The sequence below is a fragment of the Rhipicephalus microplus genome, unplaced genomic scaffold (genome assembly GCF_043290135.1).
Source record: "Rhipicephalus microplus isolate Deutch F79 unplaced genomic scaffold, USDA_Rmic scaffold_345, whole genome shotgun sequence".
NCBI classification, from domain to species: domain Eukaryota; kingdom Metazoa; phylum Arthropoda; class Arachnida; order Ixodida; family Ixodidae; genus Rhipicephalus; species Rhipicephalus microplus.
In genome coordinates, this window is record NW_027464913.1 from 35,001 (window position 1) to 47,500 (window position 12,500).

The window sequence follows — 12,500 nt, forward strand, 5'->3', positions numbered from 1 at the left end:
ACGAGCAACAGGTCACTAAAAGCCTATAGATGACGGTGTTGGAGGAAAAGAAAAATATCGAGAAAGCACTGCGGTGTGCCGTGCGTAGGGACGGGCGCGCGTGCCACATGCCGCCGAAATATGGGTGTCGGAGAAAACAGAGTGCCGCGCGTAACGAGGGGCGCGCGTGTTACAGAGAGATATGCCCAAACGCATGAAAGTGTACGCAGGTGTCCTAAGGCAGTTTTTTTTTTTTTTCCTCATTTTGATGTCGCCCCGGCTGACGTGGTTTTCGTTTTTCCGTGCCGCCCCGGCTGACGCGGTTTTCGTTTTTCCGTGCCGCCCCGGCTGACGCAGTTTTTGCGCAGCCCCGGCTGACGCGGTTTTCGCGCCGCCCCGGCTGACGCGGTTCCGACTTTGCACTTTTTGGCTCACCCCGGCTGGCGGCCCACTCACTCGATCGCCAGGTCTGTTTGCCCCGGTGGTTCCACCGCCAGGCTTAAGCGCGAACTTTTTTTGTTTGTTTTCTTTTGATTAAGCGCAAGCTTTTTTCTTTGTTTTCTTTTGATTAAGCGCGGGCTTTTTTCTTTGTTTTTTTTGCATTCGCCCCGGCAGACGCGGTTTTTGCGCCGCCCCGGCTGACGCGGTTTTTGCCGCCCCGGCTGACGCAGTTCGGACTTAGCACTTTTCGGCTGTGCCTGGCTGGCGGCCCACTCACTCGATCGCCATGTCTGTTTGCCACAGTTTTCCCGGTGGTGCCGCACCCGGGCTCGCCCCGGCTGACGCGGTTTCGTGCCGCCCCGGCAGACGCGGTTTTCGCGCCGCCCCGGCTGACGCGGTTTCGTGCCGCCCCGGCAGACGCGGTTTTTTGCCGCCCCGGCTGACGCAGTTCGGACTTGGCACTTTTTGGCTGAGCCTTGCTGGCGGCCCACTCACTCGATCGCCATGTCTGTTTGCCACAGTTTTCCCGGTGGTGCCGCACCCGGGCTCGCCCCGGCAGACGCGTTTTTTTTTTCTTTCGCCCCGGCTGACGCAGTTTTCGCGCCGCCCCGGCAGACGCGGTTTTCGCGCCGCCCCGGCAGACGCGGTTTTTTGCGCCGCCCCGGCTGACGCAGTTCGGACTTGGCACTTTTTGGCTGAGCCTGGCTGGCGGCCCACTCACTCGATCGCCATGTCTGTTTGCCACAGTTTTCCCGGTGGTGCCGCACCCGGGCTCGCCCCGGCTGACGCAGTTTTCGCGCCGCCCCGGCTGACGCGGTTTCGTGCCGCCCCGGCAGACGCGGTTTTTTGCGCCGCCCCGGCTGACGCGGTTTTTTGCCGCCCCGGCTGACGCAGTTCGGACTTGGCACTTTTCGGCTGTGCCTGGCTGGCGGCCCACTCACTCGATCGCCATGTCTGTTTGCCACAGTTTTCCCGGTGGTGCCGCACCCGGGCTCGCCCCGGCAGACGCGTTTTTTTTTTTTTCTTTCGCCCCGGCTGACGCAGTTTTCGCGCCGCCCCGGCTGACGCGGTTTCGTGCCGCCCCGGCAGACGCGGTTTTTTGCGCCGCCCCGGCTGACGCGGTTTTTGCCGCCCCGGCTGACGCAGTTCGGACTTAGCACTTTTTGGCTGAGCCTGGCTGGTGGCCCACTCACTCGATCGCCATGTCTGTTAGCCACAGTTTTCCCGGTGGTGCCGCACCCGGGCTCGCCCCGGCTGACGCAGTTTTCGCGCCGCCCCGGCTGACGCGGTTTCGTGCCGCCCCGGCAGACGCGGTTTTCGCGCCGCCCCGGCTGACGCGGTTTTTGCCGCCCCGGCTGACGCAGTTCGGACTTAGCACTTTTCGGCTGTGCCTGGCTGGCGGCCCACTCACTCGATCGCCATGTCTGTTTGCCACAGTTTTCCCGGTGGTGCCGCACCCGGGCTCGCCCCGGCTGACGCAGTTTTCGCGCCGCCCCGGCTGACGCGGTTTCGTGCCGCCCCGGCAGACGCGGTTTTCGCGCCGCCCCGGCTGACGCGGTTTCGTGCCGCCCCGGCAGACGCGGTTTTTTGCCGCCCCAGCTGACGCAGTTCGGACTTAGCACTTTTTGGCTGAGCCTTGCTGGCGACCCACTCACTCGATCGCCATGTCTGTTTGCCACAGTTTTCCCGGTGGTGCCGCACCCGGGCTCGCCCCGGCAGACGCGTTTTTTTTTTTCTTTCGCCCCGGCTGACGCAGTTTTCGCGCCGCCCCGGCAGACGCGGTTTTCGCGCCGCCCCGGCAGACGCGGTTTTTTGCGCCGCCCCGGCTGACGCGGTTTTTTGCCGCCCCGGCTGACGCAGTTCGGACTTGGCACTTTTTGGCTGAGCCTGGCTGGCGGCCCACTCACTCGATCGCCATGTCTGTTTGCCACAGTTTTCCCGGTGGTGCCGCACCCGGGCTCGCCCCGGCTGACGCAGTTTTCGCGCCGCCCCGGCTGACGCGGTTTCGTGCCGCCCCGGCAGACGCGGTTTTTTGCGCCGCCCCGGCTGACGCGGTTTTTTGCCGCCCCGGCTGACACGGTTCGGACTTTGCACTTTTCGGCTGTGCCTGGCTGGCGGCCCACTCACTCGATCGCCATGTCTGTTTGCCACAGTTTTCCCGGTGGTGCCGCACCCGGGCTCGCCCCGGCAGACGCGTTTTTTTTTTTTTTTCTTTCGCCCCGGCTGACGCAGTTTTCGCGCCGCCCCGGCTGACGCGGTTTCGTGCCGCCCCGGCAGACGCGGTTTTTTGCGCCGCCCCGGCTGACGTGGTTTTTGCCGCCCCGGCTGACGCAGTTCGGACTTTGCACTTTTTGGCTGAGCCTGGCTGGCGGCCCACTCACTCGATCGCCATGTCTGTTTGCCACAGTTTTCCCGGTGGTGCCGCACCCGGGCTCGCCCCGGCAGACGCGTTTTTTTTTTTCCTTCGCCCCGGCAGACGTGGTTCCCCCCCCCCCCTCCGTCTTTCTTTTTGTTTTTTTTTTTCGCCGCGGCTGAAGTGGATTTTTCGGTGCCTCGACGCCCCGGTAGTCGCGGTTTTTCCGTTTCCGCACGGCCCCGGCTGACGCTGCTCGGTCACAGTCGCCTTTTGTGGTGATTGCAGACTTCTTGAGCGCGGGTGTTTTTTTTTTTTGTTGTTGTTGTTGTTTTATTACGCATTCGCTCCAGCAGACGCTGTTTAGACTTTTTGTTTCCTCTTTTATCCTGCGACGAGGTGACGAGGTTTATTCGGTGCCCCGCCGCCCCGGCTGAAGTGATTTTTCCTGTCCCGTGCCGCCCCGGCTGACGCGGTTGGGACTTCGCGTTTGTTCGGCCGCCACGGGTTTTGGCGCACTCGCTCGGTTGCTTGTTGTTGCCACTTGTTGCGAACCCAGGTTTCTTGAGCGAGCGCGGGCGTTTTTTCTTCCTTTCTTTCTTTGTTCTATGTGTTAGCGAATCGGCCTTTAATATCACACGAGGACTCACAACCAACAATTTTCAGTTTGAAGTGTAAAAAATCTGCAGGTGTTGACGTAACTGACTTGCCCCGTACCCTTGAGTACATCCATGAAGTTCTCGTAGTACTACTAAATCGCATTATTCCAAGTGGAGAAATTCCCATAAACTTGCAAACCTCTACACGAAAATCGGTGCGCGTGATAAAGTTGAAAATTATCGTCCGATATCAAATGTGCCTTCTATAACACAAATTCTAGGAAAAAAAAAAAAAAAACACTTGTTCGCCGTTTTCTGCGCCGTGACTGGCAGCACTCCGGCGAAGCGAAACGGGGTCGATTCGAGCACGATATCGGCGTCTTTCGACGTGCTCGCCGGCGACCGTCGCACGAGTACGTCGCACGAGCGCGTCTGCCGGGGCGCCGTTTGCGAAGCCGACGCAAAAGTGGGAACCGCCGCTCGGATGATCGCCGCTTTCGGCAGAGTGAGTGTTGGCACTCCGGGGAAGCGAAACAGCGTGAATGCGCCCACGAAATCGGCGTATTTTGAAGTGCCCGCCGGCGACCGTCGCACGAGTACGGTAAACCGCGTCAGCCGGGGCGTAGTTCGGGACGCCGACGAAAAAGTGGGAAGCGCAACTCGGATCTTCGCCGTTTTTGCAGGAGTGAGTGGCGGCCCTCCTGCGAGACCAAGAAGCATCGATTCGTGCACGAATTCGGCGCCTTTCGACGTGATCGCCGGCGACCGTCGCTCGAGTAGGGCAAACCGCGTCTGCCGGGGCGGGCTTCGGGACGCCGATGCGAAAGTGGGAAACGCTGCTCGGATGTTCGCCGTTTTTGGCCGAGTGAGTGCTGGCACACGGGCGAAGCCAAACGGGGCCGATTACGGCACGATATCGGCGTCTTTCGACGTGCCCGCCGGCGACCGTCGCACGAGTACGGTAAACCGCGTCAGCCCGGGCGGAGTTCGGGACGCCGATGCGAAAGTGGAGAACGCCGCTCGGATCTTCGCCGTTTTTGGAGGAGTGAGTGGCGGCACTCCGGAGAAGCCAAGGAGCGCCAATTAGCGCACGATATCGGCGTCTTTCGACGCGCTCGCCGGCGACCGTCGCACGAGTAGGGCAAACCGCGTCTGCCGGGGCGGGGTTTACGACGCCGACGCAAAAGTGGGAACCGCCGCTCGGATGTTGGCCGTTTTTGGCAGAGTGAGTGCTGGCACTCCGGCGACGCGAAAGAGCGCGAATGCGCCCACGAAAGTGGCGTATTTGGACGTGCGTGACGGCGACCGCTGCAGGAGTACGAAAAACCACGTCAGCCGGGGCGAGCGACACACGGCGGTCTGGGTGCTTATCGCTGCTATTATAGGGGCACCCCGGCAGACGCAGAAAAAAAAAAAAAATTTTCGACCTTCTTTTTTGCTGGTCGAGCTCGGGTAACCCAGGTCGCAATGGGAGCCGCGCACGAAAGCGGCGTCGCGAGACGCGTTCGCGGTCGCTAGTCGCACGAGCTCGGCAACCGCGTCAGCCGGCGCGGAGTTCGGGATGCCGACGGCTAAGTGGGTACCGCTGCTCGGATGTTCGCCGTTTTTGGCCGAGTGAGTGCTGGCACTCCGGTGAAGCCAAGGAGCGCCAATTCGTGCACGATATCGGCGTCTTTCGACGTGCCCGCCGGCCACCGCCGCACGAGTACGGCAAACCGCGTCTGCCGGGGCGGGGTTCGCGACGCGTACGCAATAGTGGGAACCGTCGCTCGGATGTTCGTCGTCTTTGGCCGAGCGAGTGCTGGCACTCCGGCGAAGCGAAACGGGGCCGATTCGGGCACGATATCGGCGTATTTCGACGTGCTCGCCGGCGACCGTCGCACGAGTACGGCAAAGCGCGTCTGCCGGGGCGAGGTTTGCGACGCCGACGAAAAAGTGGGAAGCGCCGCTCGGATCTTCGCCGTTTTTGCAGGAGTGAGTGGCGGCCCTCCTGCGAGACCAAGAAGCATCGACTCGCGCACGATATCGGTGTCTTTCGACGTGCCCGCCGGCCACCGCCGCACGAGTACGGCAAACCGCGTATGCCGGGGCGGGGTTGGCGACGCCGACGCAAAAGTGGGAACCGCCACTAGGATGTTCGCCGTTTTTGGCAGAGTGAGTGCTGGCACTCCGGCGAAGCGAAAGAGCGCGAATGCGCCCACGAAAGTGGCGTGTTTGGACGTGCTTGACGACGACCACCGCAGGAAAACGAAAAACCACGTCAGCCGGGGCGAGCGACCCATGGCGGTCTGGGTGCTTATCGCTGCTATTATAGGGGCACCCCGGCAGACGCAAAAAAAAAAAAAAAATTTTTTTCGACATTCTTTTTTGCTCGTCGACCTCGGGTGACCCAGGTCGCAGTGGGAGCCGCGCACGAAAGCGGCGTCGCGAGACGGCTTCGCGGTCGCTAGTCGCACGAGCTCGGCAACCGCGTCTGCCGGGGCGGAGTTCGGGACGCCGACGGCTAAGTGGGAACCGCCGCTCGGATGTTCGCCGTTTGTGGCCGAGTGAGTGCTGGCACTCCGGCGAAGCCAAACGGGGCCGATTCCGGCACGATATCGGCGTCTTTCTACGTGCTCGCCGGCGACCGTCGCACGAGTACGGCAAAGTGCGTCTGCCGGGGCGGGGTTTGCGACGCGTACGCAATAGTGAGAACCGTCGCTCGGATGTTCGTCGTCTTTCGCCGAGCCAGTGCTGGCAATCCGGCGAAGCCGAACGGAGCCGATTCGGGCACGATATCGGCGTCTTTCCACGTGCTCGCCGGCGACCGTCGCACGAGTACGGTAAACCGCGTCAGCCGGGGCGGAGTTCGGGACGCCGATGCGAAAGTGGGAAGCGCCGCTCGGATCTTCGCCGTTTTTGGAGGAGTCAGTGGCGGCACTCCGGTGAAGCCAAGGTGCGCCAATTCGCGCACGATATCGGCGTCTTTCGACGTGCCCGCCGGCCACCGTCGCACGAGTACGGCAAACCTCGTCTGCCGGGGCGGGGTTTGCGACGCCGACGCAAAAGTGGGAACCGCCGCTCGGATGTTCGCCGTTTTTGGCAGAGTGAGTGCTGGCACTCCGGCGAAGCGAAAGAGCGCGAATGCGCCCACGAAAGTGGCGTGTTTGGACGTGCTTGACGACGACCACCGCAGGAAAACGAAAAACCACGTCAGCCGGGGCGAGCGACCCATGGCGGTCTGGGTGCTTATCGCTGCTATTATAGGGGCACCCCGGCAGACGCAAAAAAAAAAAAAATTTTTTTCGACATTCTTTTTTGCTCGTCGACCTCGGGTGACCCAGGTCGCAGTGGGAGCCGCGCACGAAAGCGGCGTCGCGAGACGGCTTCGCGGTCGCTAGTCGCACGAGCTCGGCAACCGCGTCTGCCGGGGCGGAGTTCGGGACGCCGACGGCTAAGTGGGAACCGCCGCTCGGATGTTCGCCGTTTGTGGCCGAGTGAGTGCTGGCACTCCGGCGAAGCCAAACGGGGCCGATTCCGGCACGATATCGGCGTCTTTCTACGTGCTCGCCGGCGACCGTCGCACGAGTACGGCAAAGTGCGTCTGCCGGGGCGGGGTTTGCGACGCGTACGCAATAGTGAGAACCGTCGCTCGGATGTTCGTCGTCTTTCGCCGAGCCAGTGCTGGCACTCCGGCGAAGCCGAACGGAGCCGATTCGGGCACGATATCGGCGTCTTTCCACGTGCTCGCCGGCGACCGTCGCACGAGTACGGTAAACCGCGTCAGCCGGGGCGGAGTTCGGGACGCCGATGCGAAAGTGGGAAGCGCCGCTCGGATCTTCGCCGTTTTTGGAGGAGTCAGTGGCGGCACTCCGGTGAAGCCAAGGTGCGCCAATTCGCGCACGATATCGGCGTCTTTCGACGTGCCCGCCGGCCACCGTCGCACGAGTACGGCAAACCTCGTCTGCCGGGGCGGGGTTTGCGACGCCGACGCAAAAGTGGGAACCGCCGCTCGGATGTTCGCCGTTTTTGGCAGAGTGAGTGCTGGCACTCCGGCGAAGCGAAAGAGCGTGAATGCGCCCACGAAAGTAGCGTATTTGGACGTGCTTGACGGCGACCGCCGCAGGAGTACGAAAAACCACGTCAGCCGGGGCGAGCGACCCACGGCGGTCTGGGTGCTTATCGCTGCTATTATAGGGGCACCCCGGCAGACGCAGAAAGAAAAAAAAAAATGGGGACATGGCGTGCGTCACCGTGCGGCTTCGCAGCGTTGCCGAAGTCGCCGAGCCCTTCGACTGAGCCGAACGGCGGACAGGGAACGTTGGTCGGCCGTTCTAACCTGTCGGTGCCACGCCGAGACGTCGTTAAGGAAAACCGCGTCGTGGGCCTCTACGACGCCGTCGAGTCGTTGTACGTTTGGTGTCCAGCGTGTCGGCGGCGAGTAGCGGACACGTCGTTCACGACTTCGGTCTTTCGCAGTCGACGCGAACTTGCGGAGAGTCGTGGTGCCTCACGTTTTCGGCAGAAACCGCGGCGGAATTTTCCCGTGCGTGCGCGCACGACCTCGGTGCTGTGCCGTCAGCGTAGTGTTGCACAAACTCGTGGCCTACCCAAGGTGCGGTACGTTTGCGGCCGTATCCTCGGTGGGAATTTCGTGAGTAGGGTCGCAAATTCTACGACCTCGGCGGGTTTGAGAGCGACGTAGACTTGTGGCACGCTCAACATGCCACACGTTTCGGGGCACACCCGCGGTGAAATTTTCTCGAGTACGCTCGTATTAGGGCCCAAGGAGGTCTGGGTACTTATCGCTGCTATTATGTGGGGGTTCTCGTGAGCGGCGTACGCGAAAGCGACCGGGTGTCTGATATGCGGCGGGCTTCGGCCTCGTCAAGCGTGTCCTCGGGTCTGCTCCAGGGGAATCCACGGCAGTCGTCTGCAGCCTCATCCGCTTGATGCGTTAGGGGCTGGTTGTCGGACGGTGCCGTTTTACCACGATATCGAGGTGTGTTCCGTGTCGTCCTCGGGCGATTCAGATGCGAAAGCGCCGAAGACGCGGGCGTGACCCGTCGTCTGGCGGCTTTGCAGTCTCGGCTCCGTTGCTAGTTCCGGCCGGTCCACCGACAGTGCAGCGGGCTTGGGCAACCCGCACGGCGCGACCGAGTCGATGCAACGAAAAAGAGCGAGCATGAACGTGCTTCTTGCCGCACGGCTCCCACTCGTCTTTCGGGAAGGTTGTGCCGTAGCGAGCTCGAACGCCGTCATCTCGGAGTGCAAAATAAGCGTGTTGGGGCGCCTGAAGGTGGCCTCCGCCGCACACAGACTGCGTCCGGCCCGCCGAGGGCGAGGACGGACGCGCAGTCGAACAATTACCTGGTTGATCCTGCCAGTAATCATATGCTTGTCTCAAAGATTAAGCCATGCATGTCTAAGTACATGCCGAAATAAGGCGAAACCGCGAATGGCTCATTAAATCAGTTATGGTTCCTTAGATCGTTTCTTCCTACTTGGATAACTGTGGCAATTCTAGAGCTAATACATGCAGTGAGCCTGGAGCCCTTTGGGTAACGGGTGCTTTTATTAGACCAAGATCGATCGGGTTTCGGCCCGTATTGTGTGGTGACTCTGGATAACTTTGTGCTGATCGCATGGCCACGAGCCGGCGACGTTTCTTTCAAGTGTCTGCCTTATCAACTTTCGATGGTAGGTTACTTGCTTACCATGGTTGTTACGGGTAACGGAGAATCAGGGTTCGATTCCGGAGAGGGAGCCTGAGAAACGGCTACCACATCCAAGGAAGGCAGCAGGCGCGCAAATTACCCACTCCCGGCACGGGGAGGTAGTGACGAAAAATAACAATACGGGACTCTTTTGAGGCCCCGTAATTGAAATGAGTACACTCTAAATCCTTTAACGAGGATCAATTGGAGGGCAAGTCTGGTGCCAGCAGCCGCGGTAATTCCAGCTCCAATAGCGTATACTAAAGCTGCTGCGGTTAAAAAGCTCGTAGTTGGATCTCAGTTCCAGACGAGTAGTGCATCTACCCGATGCGACGGCTCGGACTGAACATCATGCCGGTTCTTTCTTGGTGCACTTCATTGTGTGCCTCGAGATGGCCGGTGCTTTTACTTTGAAAAAATTAGAGTGCTCAACGCAGGCGAGTCGCCTGAATAAACTTGCATGGAATAATAGAACAAGACCTCGTTTCTGTTCTGTTGGTTTTTGGAATACGAGGTAATGATTAAGAGGGACGGACGGGGGCATTCGTATTGCGGCGCTAGAGGTGAAATTCTTGGACCGTCGCAAGACGAACTACTGCGAAAGCATTTGCCAAGAATGTTTTCATTGATCAAGAACGAAAGTCAGAGGTTCGAAGGCGATCAGATACCGCCCTAGTTCTGACCATAAACGATGCCAACCAGCGATCCGCCTGAGTTACTCAAATGACTCGGCGGGCAGCTTCCGGGAAACCAAAGTATTTGGGTTCCGGGGGAAGTATGGTTGCAAAGCTGAAACTTAAAGGAATTGACGGAAGGGCACCACCAGGAGTGGAGCCTGCGGCTTAATTTGACTCAACACGGGAAAACTTACCCGGCCCGGACACTGGGAGGATTGACAGATTGAGAGCTCTTTCTTGATTCGGTGGATGGTGGTGCATGGCCGTTCTTAGTTGGTGGAGCGATTTGTCTGGTTAATTCCGATAACGAACGAGACTCTAGCCTATTAAATAGGTGCGGGGTTCCCAGCACCTTACAACCTTCTTAGAGGGACAAGCGGCTCCTAGCCGCACGAAACAGAGCAATAACAGGTCTGTGATGCCCTTAGATGTCCGGGGCCGCACGCGCGCTACACTGAAGGAAGCAGCGTGTCTTTATCCCTGTCTGAAAAGACTGGGTAACCCGTGGAACTTCTTTCGTGATTGGGATAGGGGCTTGCAATTGTTCCCCTTGAACGAGGAATTCCCAGTAAGCGCGAGTCATAAGCTCGCGTTGATTACGTCCCTGCCCTTTGTACACACCGCCCGTCGCTACTACCGATTGAATGATTTAGTGAGGTCTTCGGACCGATGTCCGGCGCGGCCTTTCGGTTGCGCCGGTCTGTTGGAAAGATGACCAAACTTGATCATTTAGAGGAAGTAAAAGTCGTAACAAGGTTTCCGTAGGTGAACCTGCGGAAGGATCATTAACGGATTGTGAAGGGTGAGCGCCTCAGCTGCGTCTGCGCCCGACACTTTCTGCCGCTGACCCCGTTTGGACGCGGGGTCGGCTTTTCCCCACGGGGCTGCCTGAATGTGGAGCGGCACCCCGTGACAAATTGTTGCGCCCAGCGGACGCCAACACCGCGACCTTGGACGGTCGGCCAGGTGGCGGACGCGGGTACAAACGGCGCAACGCACTCATAGGTCGGCTTTCGACCCGCCACTGCACCGTGGCTCGAAGCGCTCGAAATGCGCGACCCGACCGCTGCGGGACCGCCTAGTACTGTAAACAGGAGCGGCGGAGCGCGAACGGCGAGTCGTGGTTACGTCGGTAGAAGGCGAGGCTGCGCGTTCCCGAAACGCCAGCCGAGTGCCCTCCCGACCGTTCGAGCGTGCAAGAACGAGACCCGACAATCGCGCGGCGACTGCCAAGTACGAGAGGAACGGCACAAGCGTCGGCGGTCGGTCAAGGAACTGGCGATGTGACGGGTCCGCTGTGCACCAGTGCATACCGTCCCGCCGTCCGCGGCAAGCGCCTCCGCGTCCTCGGGTGACGGAGGCTGCCGGTCGGTTCTTGCAGGCGAGGGATCTCGCTGGCACCGGTTCGCGTTGACGCGCGGCCGGTCATGGCACGGCGATGCGACGGCCGAGGTGCGCAGTACTCGATGGAGGAACCGCACGCTCCGATGACCGTCCCGCCCTCCGCGGCGTATGCGTACCGACCGTAATGGTTGCAGCAGCGCCGGCCGGCTTTTGAATTCGCCACACGAAACACGGTGCGAGATCGCGGTTAGGGGAGCGTCGACGTTGCCAGGCGTTTTGCTTGCTGCCGAGGGAAAGGCGGCACGGCCACGTCGCGCTCGTCGCGATTAGCGGGTCTGCGCGCTTTGGGAAGGTGCCGCAACGACTTGCCGAAAGAGGAAGCACGGAAGAACGAGGGACTTGGACGTCCCGACAATTGAACGCACTTGCGGCCAGGCCCTTGCTGGCTTCGTTCTTCCGCCTCGAGTAGGCTCGTACGCGGCTCCGGCGCCGAAAGTGGTCCTTGGCACCGACTTCGGTGGACGTGGGAAGTGCCGCGCAAGTACGGCGCGCCTGGCTCCACCTGTTGGCTAAAGTAGGCAGCCGGATCGGCATTTTGGTGTGCGGTGGCAAACCGTGGATGCGAAAAAAGCTTGTGCGATTTCGTGGAACAAAAAGCGGGGGTCCCCCTTTTTATGCGGAGGAGACCGACCCGCCCGCCGTGGTGAACCGCGACGCCACGGTAAAAACGGGAGAGGCTTGTCGATGGGACCGTGCATCCCGCGCTCCACGGAGGCCGGGAGGCGGCCGCCCGAGGAAATGTGTAGCCGTCGAGGCCCGCATCTGCGTGCACTCTTATCCAAATGGGTGTACCGCAGGCATTTTCTGGTTAGGCGGGCCAATGAGAGCGAGCACACAACGATACCTACGGGTCCGGCTTGGAGAACCGGCTTCGACGCCTCCCGAGTATTTATAGAGGGGTGGACCACGAAAGCACTCGCAAGTAGCGGAAGCGAAACGCCGTCCGAAACACACCGTTTGCTCGATTTGCGGCAGCCGAAAAAGGCGCGGCAGAGTTTTGGAGTCCAAGCGTGCGCTGAAAAGCGCCCTTCTTGGCCACTGTTTGGCCGAGTGCCAGAAACGTTTGGTTTTGACTGTACGGAATTGAACAAACACTTTTTCACGACTCTAAGCGGTGGATCACTCGGTTCTCGGGTCGATGAAGAACGCAGCCAGCTGCGAGACTTGGTGTGAATTGCAGGACACACTGAGCACTGATTCTTTGAACGCACATTGCGGCCTTGGGTCTTCCCTTGGCTTCGTCTGTCTGAGGGTCGGATCACATATCAAGAGAGCCTTCGGCGCACAAGGGAACGTGAGCCGTCGACTCGTTTTGACCGCGTCGGCAACACGGACAGCACGCTGAACACCT

The 12,500-nt window shown here is 60.4% G+C and overlaps 2 non-coding genes across 2 annotated transcripts; both read left to right on the forward strand.

The window, feature by feature from the left end:
- Positions 1-8,718: 8,718 nt before the first annotated feature.
- Positions 8,719-10,533, forward strand: LOC142793906 (small subunit ribosomal RNA). Its single transcript, XR_012891915.1, has one exon. It is a non-coding gene; the product is annotated as a small subunit ribosomal RNA (ribosomal RNA).
- A 1,719-nt stretch (positions 10,534-12,252) lies between these two features.
- LOC142793917 (5.8S ribosomal RNA) lies at positions 12,253-12,405 on the forward strand. The gene has a single exon (XR_012891925.1). It is a non-coding gene; the product is annotated as a 5.8S ribosomal RNA (ribosomal RNA).
- The last annotated feature ends 95 nt before the right edge of the window (positions 12,406-12,500 follow it).